This window comes from Pelobates fuscus, chromosome 3, assembly GCF_036172605.1.
Source record: "Pelobates fuscus isolate aPelFus1 chromosome 3, aPelFus1.pri, whole genome shotgun sequence".
Lineage (NCBI taxonomy): Eukaryota > Metazoa > Chordata > Amphibia > Anura > Pelobatidae > Pelobates > Pelobates fuscus.
The window spans coordinates 394,275,333-394,287,114 of record NC_086319.1 but is presented as its reverse complement, the minus strand read 5'-3'; the positions used below and the strand labels follow the sequence as shown (position 1 = coordinate 394,287,114).

Sequence of the window (11,782 nt, the reverse complement as noted above, 5' to 3'; positions counted from 1 at the left end):
GTTAAAGTGTATGATGTGAATCATAGGAAGAAAAGGGGACCCATAGAGATAGGCACCTGGGAAGATAATGAATGGCCTCCCCAGCGTATTATAGATTATTATGGGCCAGCCACGTGGGCTGAGGATGGTACCTTTGGTTACAGAACCCCTATTTATATGCTCAACCGCATTATAAGATTACAGGCGGTGGTTGAGATTATCACTAACGAAACATCACAAGCGCTCAATCTTCTAGCGAAGCATAACACCAGGATGAGGACAGCAGTCTACCAAAATAGATTAGCTTTGGATTACCTTTTGGCAGTAGAGGGAGGTGTATGTGGGAAGTTTAACCTGAGCAATTGCTGTCTTCAAATAGATGACGAAGGGCAAGCAATAGCTGAGCTTACTAGCCATATGGTTAAACTAGCGCATGTGCCTACTCAGGTATGGAAAGGGTATAATCCAAGTAGTTGGTTTGGTAGCTGGTATGAGTGGTTTGGAGGGCTTAAGGCAGTGGTAGGTGGAGTCCTACTAATTTTAATGTTGTGTCTACTCCTGCCGTGTCTTATACCCCTAGTAGTTAGGTCTGTGCAAAGCCTGATAGGAAGTATAGCAGAGAGGAAGGCTGCTGCACAGATAATGGCGATTTATAAGTATAAGGCTTTAGATCAGGGAGAACCAATGCAGGAAGATGAGTGTTAAAAGATTCACATCATAAGATAAGTCTGGTCTGGTTCAAGGTAACTTGCGGTGTAAGCAAACCAAGGTTAAGTGATGCCTCAAGTAATTGTAAAATATCAAGAGGCATCAAAGGGGGGAATGTGGTGGAATCTCGGTAAAAATAAATTTAGTAGGCCGAGATTACCACGTGGCATGTGTACGTGCATATGCTGACGTATCGATCAGTTGGTTGCACGAGGCAAGATACGATCAGTAGTGTACGGAGCATGTGCAAGAATACAGGATGTAGTATTCCCCCTCCTCCATTGTGCTGGACAAGCCATGCGGTCAAACAGGAAGTTAATTCTTATTTGTGTTGATTGGTTAAGAGAATGTGCGGGTGGAGCTTAATATGGGAGGAGTTATATGCCTATATAAGGAGCCTGCACTATTGACCGGGGCTCAGAACTTGCTGTATTTTGGTGACATTAGTCCCTCTGAGTCCCGATCGGTGATCCAATAAAGAATCTCTTCCTTCCTGAAGAAACCTGTGTCCATCTCTCTGTGCTTGGCTTCCGTCAGTTTCTCCGGTATCAAAAGGACGACACTGGCGTTCACATGGTTAACAGCTGCAGGACGCAACAGTTGCTCAAAGAATTCATGTAACAGCATATCAGCTCGGGGCGTACCTAATTTACATACCCACAATGCTTTGCAAAACAAAATGGCCATTTTAATTTACGTATTCAAATAATGATAAGCTTTTTTTTTTTTTGTCATTCTTTCTTTTATTGGGGCACTGGGGTGTAGTGTACAAAAAAATAAAGGGAGGGTGCAATAGTAGATAGGCGCATATTACATTTGTGTAGTATTACGAAAGCACTCTTGAAATTAATAGCCTCTTTGAACTTTTTTGGAAAACAAGCAATGCAGTCTACAAACAGGAAATGTAGTTTTGAGGGATGTGTGGACAAAGTACGACCCCAGAAATCACATGGTTAACAGCTGCAGGGCTCAACAGTTAGACAAAGCATGCAGTCAACAGCATGTCAGCTGGGTACGTGCCTCATTTACATACCCACAATGCATTGCAAGGCATGATGGCCATGTTCAATTAGCTACTAAATTAATAACAGTTTTTCAGAGGCAATACGGTATGTTTTTTATTTAACCCCTTAAGGACACAACTTCTGGAATAAAAGGGAATCATGACGGAATATATCCGCCATGTGTCCTTAAGGCGGTAATAATTATACTGGTTTCTCCATGTTGCAGTTTATTGTAGTATTGCTCTCCATATGTTTAGAAGCACATGTCTGAAACTGATGTGCTACCGTGACTTTTTGGTTGCATGCTCTGGTTTCTCTTCAGACCGAATAAATCTTTCGCCTTTTACTAAAGATTTCCGTGGAGAGGAACAACCATGAGTTTCATTCAATTTTTTGAGGCCTGACCTGTGTCAGGTTAAATAATTGTTTAATAAAAGAGACCATTATAGTAATTAGAACAAATCTTTTGCTGTTCTGAATATGTCATTGCCTTCTACGGCCAAAAGGTCTCTAAAGTGTAAAGGCAATATGTGTATGGACAAGATAATGGCCATTATTTGTCACATCTTAAGTACATCTTTCTAAAATGAGATTCTTGTCCCTTATGTCTGCTCACTCGCCTTCCCTTCTTTTTATCCTTTGTTTGTCTTGGTCTTCCAATATCTTTTCTTCTATTTTTAGCTTTCTTCATGAGCTCTGGAATAGACTAGCTTCTAATATAGGGGGCCCCCACCCACCCCCTTATCCAAATAGCCCGAATTTTGTCCAAATTCACATTCGGACCGAAACGAATTGCACATGTCTAACAAATAGTGATAATAATAGCAGAATAAATAAAGATAGTAACTGTAGTATAAAATGATATGGTCTGGTTCTTCCTGGAAGGGACCCTACATGTGTAATAGAAACATGAAAGGATAAGTAAACTATCCAAAAAGAATCCAATACAAATACGTGGATACAATGTTGCTAATCCACCTCTAGATGTCACTCAATAGCCGTATAAAGTCCTGTAGGAAATTGCAACATAGTAGCTGAAATTCTACAAGATATTATAGTTTCCTATTTTCATGTAGAGTGATTCCCCAGGCTATAGTATGAATCTAGGAGTCAAAATATATATAAATCTTGGGCAACAGGGAAGGTGCCGATTGGTCCCTATTATAGTCTAACAATTAGCCAAATAGCTAGTCCCTACGTATTTGTCAGCCGGCACATGTCCCCTCCATGCTCTGAGCCCAATAATCAAGTAGTGCAAGATTAGTTTCAATAAATAACCCTATGCCCAACCATATAAAGAGGGATTGAGAAACCCTATTGGACAAAGCCAGAGTAAGGTATAGGCATCCCCAACTCCGAAGGCTGGTGTCAAAAGTTAAAGTACAGTCTAAGAGCCTCCTGGTTCGGGAGATACACCAGAAAGCCCCCTTCCAGTTTGTCCAGTTCTTGTAACAATGATTATGCAAATTGTGTTAGTTGTTAAATGTCAGTTCTTGCAAATGGCCCAACAGTACATAAAGTAATATGTCCTATTGTGTTTTACACCCCACCTCCTATAGACTGTAAGCTCGTTTGAGTAGGGTCCTCTTCAACCTATGGTTCTTGTAAGTTTTCTTGTAATTGTCCTCTTTATAGGTAAATCACCCCTCTTATAATATTGTAAAGCTCTACGGAATCTGTTGGCGCTATATAAATGGCAATAATAATAATAATAATAATAATTAGTTTCTTAGTTATAAACAGTAAATGTAGTTTTGAGGGTTTAGACAAAGTGCAACCCCAGCACTCACATGGTTAACAGCTGCAGGGCTCAACAGTTAGACAAAGCATGAAATTGCTTTGCGAGCTGGGGGCGTGCCTAATTTACATACCCATATTGCATTGCAAAAAATAATGCCCATTTTTATGTACTTGTTAAAATAATGATAAGCTTTTAATACATACTATGATGTGTATTCATTTAATAATTAATCATACCGTATTCTCCAAGCTACCTTCTCTCTAAATGCTTAAGGATTCTCTCTATATGCTTAAGAGGACATTTGTGAACCCGCTCTGCTACTCAGGTTGTCATTTGGTATACTCTGGTTTCTCTTCAGACCGAATAAATCTTTCGCCTTTTACTAAAGATTTCCGTGGAGAGGAACAACCATGAGTTTCACTCAATTTTTTGAGGCCTGAGTAATGTCAGGCTACATTAAGTGGTAAAATGTCAGATTTAAGTAACAAGTTAAACAAAGCATCTCATTGAAATGGTTACATTAACAATGAAATATTTGTTTAATAGTATCTTTCTTTCATCCGTGTGATCATACCGATAATTTCACTTTCCTAAGACACTGTCAATAATTGCCAGAGACGAAGTAAAGTCATTAAAAAAGAATTTCATATAGTTTCAGTATTTGTTCTGGAGATACTTCTGTGTCCAAAATTTGCCTGTGAACCCACACAAGTAAAACATTAAAATATGCATAATAATATAAAACCACACGTCAATTACCTTCAATAATGGCAATTATTTTTACTCACTGAATTTAAATTAACAATAAATCTTAATTAAAGCATCTACCAGCATGCTCTCCTCTCATAGAATATTTGCATACGTAGAATAACTACATATCCCTGCATGCTCTTGTTTCTTGAAATCTGCGCACTAACATGATGAACTACACATCCCAGCATGCACTACTTCCGGGTACACTCAAAATACACCGAGCATTTTTTCTCATTCTGGACAGACTCAACAGATAGACAAAGCATGTGCTTAACACCATGCTAGCTGGGGGCGTGCCTAATTTACATACCCACAATGCTTTGCAAAAAATAATGCCCATTTTCATCTATGTAGTAAAGTAATGATAATCTTTTCATACATATTATGTTGTGTGCAAGTTTATGTGATAATTAATTATGCCGGATTCTCCGAGCTACGTCTTAACTAAGGATTTCTCTATATGCTTAAGAGGATATTTATGAACCCGGTCTGCTACTGAGATTTAAGTTTATCATACTCTGGTTTCTCTTCAGACCGAATAAATCTTTCGCCTTTTACTAAAGATTTCCGTGGAGAGGAACAACCATGAGTTTCACTCAATTTTTTGAGGCCTGAGTAATGTCAGGCTACATTAAATGGTAAAATGTCAGATTTAAGTAACAAGTGAAACAAAGCATCTCATTGAAATGGTTACATTATTAATTAAATCTTAGTGCAAAATAAATCAAATATAAATATGCGACTAAATATTTGTTTAATAGTATCATTCTTTCATCCGTGTGATCATACCTATAATTTCACTTTCCTAAGACACTGTCAATAATTGCCAGAGACAAAGTAAAGTCATTAAAAAAGAATTTCATATATTTTCAGTATTTGCTCTGGAGATACTTCTGTGTCCAAAATTTGCCTGTGAACCCACACAAGTAAAACATTAAAATATGCATAATAAGGGGGCGGAGTCTGGTTGCCGAGCGGACCAGACGTGTGTCGTGCTGGCTCCTGCATTTGGCACCGATTAATCAACGAAACTGTCTAATTCAAGGCAAAATACCAGGTCAGCTGGGCATGATCTAAGCAGAGGGAGTCCCGGTGGCCTTCTGGATACCACACAAGCGACTATTACACAGATAACAGGATTCAGAGATTTGAGGCCTACTCGTGACAGAGAGGGGGAGAGGCGGCCGCTCTCCTCGTTCTTCAGCTACCCGTGGGACCCCACAATACTGCTTTTGATCCTCCCTTCCCCCTCCCCCCCAGGACTGGTGGGGGTTATCCCGGTCCCCACTGGAGAACCCTCTGATTCACTCTAGTGGACTTTAACAAGCACCAGCAACGCCGGTGACTGCAGCCTGCCAGGCAAGATGACTGCCTTCCAAGTGGATACCCCCACACAAGCTCCCCGCCAGGTGCCTATGGATGCAGAGCCATGGCTGAGAGCATTTGACAGAATCTGTGCCCAATTCTGGGCCAAGATGGCAAGGAGACAAGCATATACCTTACCCAGGGATCCACAAGTTCAGGCTCAGCTCAGGCCTACGGGCTGCAGAGATCAAAGGAAGCACCTGAAGCGCACCTCACGCAGAGTCCAGACAGGGAAGAAGTTGCCTCCGGGCCGACCACCAAAGCGGCAACGCCGACAGCCCAACAAGCCACTCCATGGTAGCATCAGAAGACGGCACTCTGGTTGGCACAGTAGCTCCATGCGCAGATCGCGCCATTTGAGGGTTCCTGCTCAGAGGGGTCGGCCACATGCACCGCAGAGACCCAGAAGCCACGTGCCTGGTGATGATCTGTACCGGAGCCCGAGCAGAACAACACGAGAGTGCAGCGGTACCTGTGACTGGGAGGGCACCCACACGGGGCTAAACAGACTCTGGCTGTTATGTATCTGCAGCCTCCCATCTCTTGGCATCGGCTAGGCAGCCCCCAAAGACACACACAACACGCATACAATGCAAGCGGTACCCACATATTGAAATGACAAGCAACCCAGTGGTTATTTTTTTTAATTTTATTTTATTATCTCCTGCTATACAGGTAGACCCTCTTCTTATATTTAAAGCTTACTAGTAATGTTAATTTAGGCAGTGCCGCCGGGCAAACGACCTTGGGTACACTCCCATGCTGTCCTCCGCAGACTACCCTCTCCCTGTTCAGCATGTTACACAGGGAACTACCTAATTTCTAGCCTGTCTCGTTAATATTCTGTTATACCACACACAGTCAGACACCAAGCCTAACATAAGCCTACTAGCCTCCTTTCTGACTAACACTAAAGTATGATGTCCTACAAAATATATAAAATGTGCATACCCACAGCCACACTGTTTTAAATTCTGTGTAAATCTTATGTGTGCTGTTGCTGTTGTGGCAAGACATGCTTGTACTGTTTTATGTGCACGACAAAAATAAAGAATTAAAAAAAAAAAAAAAATATGCATAATAATATAAAACCACACGTCAATTACCTTCAATAATGGCAATTATTTTTACTCACTAAATTTAAATTAACAATAAATCTTAATTAAAGCATCTACCAGCATGCTCTCCTCTCTTTGAATATTTGCATACGTAGAATAACTACATATCCCTGCATGCTCTTGTTTCTTGAAATCTGCGCACTAACATGATGAACTACACATCCCAGCATGCACTACTTCCGGGTACACTCAAAATACACCGAGCATTTTTTCTCATTCTGGACAGACTCAACAGATAGACAAAGCATGTGTTTAATACCATGCTAGCTGGGGGCGTGCCTAATTTACATACCCACAATGCTTTGCAAAAAATAATGCCCATTTTCATCTATGTAGTAAAGTAATGATAATCTTTTCATACATATTATGTTGTGTGCAAGTTTATGTGATAATTAATTATGCCGGATTCTCCAAGCTACGTCTTAACTAAGGATTTCTCTATATGCTTAAGAGGACATTTATGAACCCGGTCTGCGACTGAGAGTTAAGTTTATCATACTCTGGTTTCTCTTCAGACCGAATAAATCTTTCGCCTTTTACTAAAGATTTCCGTGGAGAGGAACAACCATGAGTTTCACTCAATTTGTAGAGGCCTGACACGTATCAGGCTACATAACAAAAGTATAAAATCAGATTTAAATAACAAACTAAACAATGGAATCAGCTTCAATGGTAATGTTACCAACTAAATTCTAGGGCAAAAAATAAAATGTACATGCATGATAAAATATTACAGTATTGTTTTACAGTGTCATATGTTCATCCATATAATCCTACCAGTAAGTTCAGTTTCCAGAGACAAAATAAAGTCATTAATTAGAAATGTCACATATTTCTCAGAATTTAATCTGGAGATTATTTTATGTCCAAGATGTTAAAATTGTAAAGTGTTACAGAGCAATAGTAGCAATAGTAAAAATCTCCCAGCATGCTTAACTGTCATGGAATCAGGGCACATACAAACTGACAGGCGTCAAATGTTTGGGTATCAGCAAGTACCATTACGTTCTGTAGACAGGGGACTGCAAATCAGGAATAACACAATACATGTTTAGAGACAAGGCAAAGTAATATTCTAAAAGTAAAAACCCTTGTTTTTTTTTGCATTATATGAGTTTATGAGCATTTATTTCTTAAACCAAATATTAAAAAAAGTAATTCTAAGTGAATCTTACATTAGACAAACAAAAAAATCAATCTTGTTGAAAAATAGTTAAATATATTTTTATTGTTGTACATGCAATTTCAGTCTCCTTAGAGACTGTCAAAAATTGCCATTGCTGACTATATTTCAAGTCATCACGGCGGGGTATTGGTAAAAGTTTTCAATTAGCAATAATCACGCCTCGGATAAACCTCATTGGCTACGATACTGCCACTGCGCAAAGCTAACTCATATGATCAAAGTGCACAGTCAACATTCAGAAAACTCTCATTTGCGTTGTGGAGAGACATGTGTGCATGCTAGGTCTGTGCTATGCATTCTGGGAGGCAGTATGGTAATTACACTGCGAATAGGCTACCAATCCTCAGGCTGTTCCCAGGAGACTGAATTAGAGACAAATTGTAAATCGGATATTTCTCTTAGCTTCCTATCTGATGAGGTGACCAAGGACTGAGGTAAGCAAAATAAGTTTTATTTTAACCCTTTCTGCACTACGGGGAGGTGGGGAGGTGGGGAGGTGCAAGGGAGGGGAAGCTATAGTGCCAGGAAAAAAACCTTTAAGTAAGATTCCTGGCTCTCATACCCAGAGGGCTTGGAGGCGTGGCTTGAAGCTATTAATCGTTTAATATTAGATTTCGGCAATTCGGACTGCAGGCACTATAACAACTTCAATAAGATGAAGTTCTGTAAGTTCAATAAGATGAAGTTGTTAAAGTGCCGGTAGTGTCCCTTTAAAGGACTGCTTTCTCTTTAAATAAGTCCTTTTATAAAGTAAGAAAGCAGGGACACTCTTACTGCCTAAAGCTTTTGTACCTACCTGATCTAGCAGCTTCTTATCCCTATTATAAATGTTGCAGTACTGTTTATGGACTGTGTTACATTGTACAGCACCCACTTTGTGCTTGAACACAGGAAATTCAGAAATTCAGAGTGTTATAAAAGCCTATGGACATTACAGCAAATATGCTTCCCACTGTCTTACGCGGTGTATTTATTCTCTAACATAGAAGGACAGAAAACAGGACTGGGAACACGTTTTAAGTGATCAGTAAACAGTTTAAATAGAACATTTTAGAACAGATCGGTAGCAAACTTTAATTTCTGGCGAAATCGAGATTCTTGAAAGAATTTGGAAGTGAATGGGTTAATTCACCCCATGTGTGAGAGTTTGATCCAACGCACCGGGGGACACAGGGGATTGAAATTTACTCTGTAATACTCACTAAACCAGAGTTAAAATGAGTACTTAATATAGATAATAAGTACTCTCCCTCCCCCCGCTGGATGTTAGGAAGCAGACACAAACCTTTTCAGTATGTGTACATTTAGTAAGAAATCAGACAATGTTTTAAATGGAATGCAATACATACAGCTACCAACAGATGACGTAAATACTGATAGATTTCAGAACATACACTTTGCAGCCAACAGATGGCGCATGACTGACAAATGATTACACACGACAAAAAAAGCCAAGAAATAACACACACACTAATTAAAACATAGATAACAAATGAGACAATTTCAAAAACACTTTAGAGCATACCAGCTCCTGACGAGATATCTTTGTTAAGATAGTTGTAATAATATTTATTATAGATGCTTGCTTACGTAATCTATTCATTGACAGAGTATGTAGTAACCACTCAGCTTGTGTTCTCTCCCTCCTACTCTCCAATTAAGGAAATAGGAACGGTCATCAACAGCAACCAGCAGCTACAATAAAGCAGCACTGGGAGCCCACTTCACGCTCAGGAGAAAACACTCAAGCTCTTCCTCGTGGGTACTGAGTTTGGACATTTTAGAGCACATTTCACCAGTTACAAACTATAGAAATGATCCCTGAAAGTATAGTCTTAATGAACCTTTACTACAAGCAAAGAACAGGCTGCCAAAGGTTTCTATTACACATGTGGTGACATTCCGTACATTTCACATTTACACAAACATAAACAATATTATCAAACAAAATTTTTAAAAAATAATTCCTGAAGTTTCATAGGATTGCAATGCTTTTAAATAAAATTGACAAGATTGTTGGTGTGAAATAACAATGGCTTATTTTGCATACAACACGCCCACTAGCCAATGAGTCACAGCTTTCAGTTTGCAGGATTCTCCCAAAACTCCCACACTGCTCCCATACACACAGCCACATTCTATAACAGCGACTATCCTTCCCAATATCTTACTCAGTGTAATTATTATTATTCAGCATAAGACAAGGACAGTAAACAGGACTGTGGAAACAATTTTGTATTGATCAGTAAACAGTTTCAATGAAAATTTTTAGAACAGATCTGTACCAAAGTAAGTGTCAACTCGGGATGGAAGAGGTGCAGTATATAGGACACCGGGTGGGGTGCAAAAACTGGAACCGGCCAAGATAGAGGCAGTCGCTAGCTGGCCCAGTTCCCGCACCAAAACCCAAGTGCCTGCCTTCCTAGGGACTGCGGGGTACTACAGGAAATTTGTCCCCAATTATAGCGCCATTGCTAAACCCCTCACCAACCTGACCCGCAAGAACCTGCCCCGACAGGTAGCTTGGACCCCAGAGTGAGAGCAGGCATTCCAAGCTCTCAAGGACACCCTGGTAAAAGCCCCTGTGCTGGCTGCCTCAATCACAGGAAAAGTTTTCTCGTCCACACAGATGCCTCTATGTTCGGACTGGGAGCAGTACTGAGCCAGGTCGGGGACGATGGCAGTTACCTCAGCAGGAAGCTCTTACCCAGGAGGTAAGCTACGCCGCCATCGAAAAGAAGTGCCTGGCGTTGGTGTGGGCACTCAAAAAACTGCTGCCGTACTTGTATGGACAGCAATTTACCCTGCTCACGGATCACAACCCGTTGGTGTGGCTTAACCGGGTCTTTGGGGAGAATGCCAGGTTTTTACGGTGGAGCCTGGCCCTGCAGCCGTATGACATTGCCATTAACTACAGACCCGGTAAGCAGAATGGCAATGCCGATGACCTGTCCAGGAAAATCGCCCTGGACAAGTGATCCATGGGTGCTTTCCCCAGACATCAACAGGTTGATCCGCTGGGATCCACCTGGATGCCGACTAGTGGTTAAGGGGGAGCTTTGTAGCGGGATCACCACTAAACCGTAAAGTGTGGTAGTGTATTTGCCTATGTTCCCCATGTATTCGTGATTACTTGTGTGTTTTACCTTCTCCCCGTTCGGGAGACTGCGTACGAACACAGCCCGTTCGTCTCACGAACGGGGACCACCCCAATACCCCATTTAGAATTTTTATTTAGAATGTTCACACCTCGCTAACGACTTGTGGAAACCACAAATTGCAAGGGAAGCTTTGGCGTGTGCCGACCCGTTCGTTAGACGAACGCCATCCAAGGGAGCACTCGCAGATTGGTTCTCACCTCGTTCGGCTCCCAAAAGAGGACCTCCCCAGCGACCCTTGGAGTGTTCACACTAATCAATTAGAATGTTGGCAACTTGTAATATAAGTGTGAAACCGCAAGGGAAGTAATTAATGAGTGCTTCCCTGGGTGGCCACCATTCGTATAGATGAACGCCGGTCAGGGGGAGCATTCGTGTACGGAAAGGAGGCGCTTCCCTTGCTTGGTTTCACCCAGGTACCCCGTGAACAGAGGCTGTTCATGCTGGTTACCATTCTGGGGGTCCCTGAGATTGATGGGGACACTCTGTGTGGACAATGGCGGTTTGGCGGGCTTTCTGTACCTGGGAGCCCAGGAGGCGGGAATCTTTCACACGCACAGGCCCTTGGGAAGGGACATGGTGTGGCAGGAACAGGGGACAAAGGGACTAGGGACCCGGATCCAATATACGACCCCTGGGAGGGGAAGGACAAAGGGAGGGGACATTGTCTTTTACCTGTTTTCCACCCCCTTGCATGGGGAGAGTATAAAGCCGAGTGTGGCCAATAAAGCTTGTTGTTGTACCCCGGGAACTGTGTGTCGTCTAGTTAC

At 41.5% G+C, this 11,782-nt stretch overlaps 6 non-coding genes across 6 annotated transcripts; 4 read left to right on the top strand and 2 right to left on the bottom strand.

Moving 5' to 3' along the window:
- Nucleotides 1–1,993: 1,993 nt before the first annotated feature.
- On the top strand, nt 1,994–2,108 carry LOC134603862 (U5 spliceosomal RNA). Its single transcript, XR_010090603.1, has one exon. It is a non-coding gene; the product is annotated as a U5 spliceosomal RNA (small nuclear RNA).
- Nucleotides 2,109–3,770: 1,662 nt separating this feature from the next.
- On the top strand, nt 3,771–3,885 carry LOC134603802 (U5 spliceosomal RNA). Its single transcript, XR_010090547.1, has one exon. It is a non-coding gene; the product is annotated as a U5 spliceosomal RNA (small nuclear RNA).
- Nucleotides 3,886–4,698: 813 nt separating this feature from the next.
- On the top strand, nt 4,699–4,813 carry LOC134603801 (U5 spliceosomal RNA). Its single transcript, XR_010090546.1, has one exon. It is a non-coding gene; the product is annotated as a U5 spliceosomal RNA (small nuclear RNA).
- A 2,350-nt stretch (nt 4,814–7,163) lies between these two features.
- LOC134603864 (U5 spliceosomal RNA) lies at nt 7,164–7,278 on the top strand. Its single transcript, XR_010090605.1, has one exon. It is a non-coding gene; the product is annotated as a U5 spliceosomal RNA (small nuclear RNA).
- Nucleotides 7,279–7,917: 639 nt separating this feature from the next.
- On the bottom strand, nt 7,918–8,058 carry LOC134603762 (U4 spliceosomal RNA). The gene has a single exon (XR_010090509.1). It is a non-coding gene; the product is annotated as a U4 spliceosomal RNA (small nuclear RNA).
- Nucleotides 8,059–9,474: 1,416 nt separating this feature from the next.
- Nucleotides 9,475–9,691, bottom strand: LOC134603939 (small nucleolar RNA U3). The gene has a single exon (XR_010090672.1). It is a non-coding gene; the product is annotated as a small nucleolar RNA U3 (small nucleolar RNA).
- Nucleotides 9,692–11,782: the final 2,091 nt, after the last annotated feature.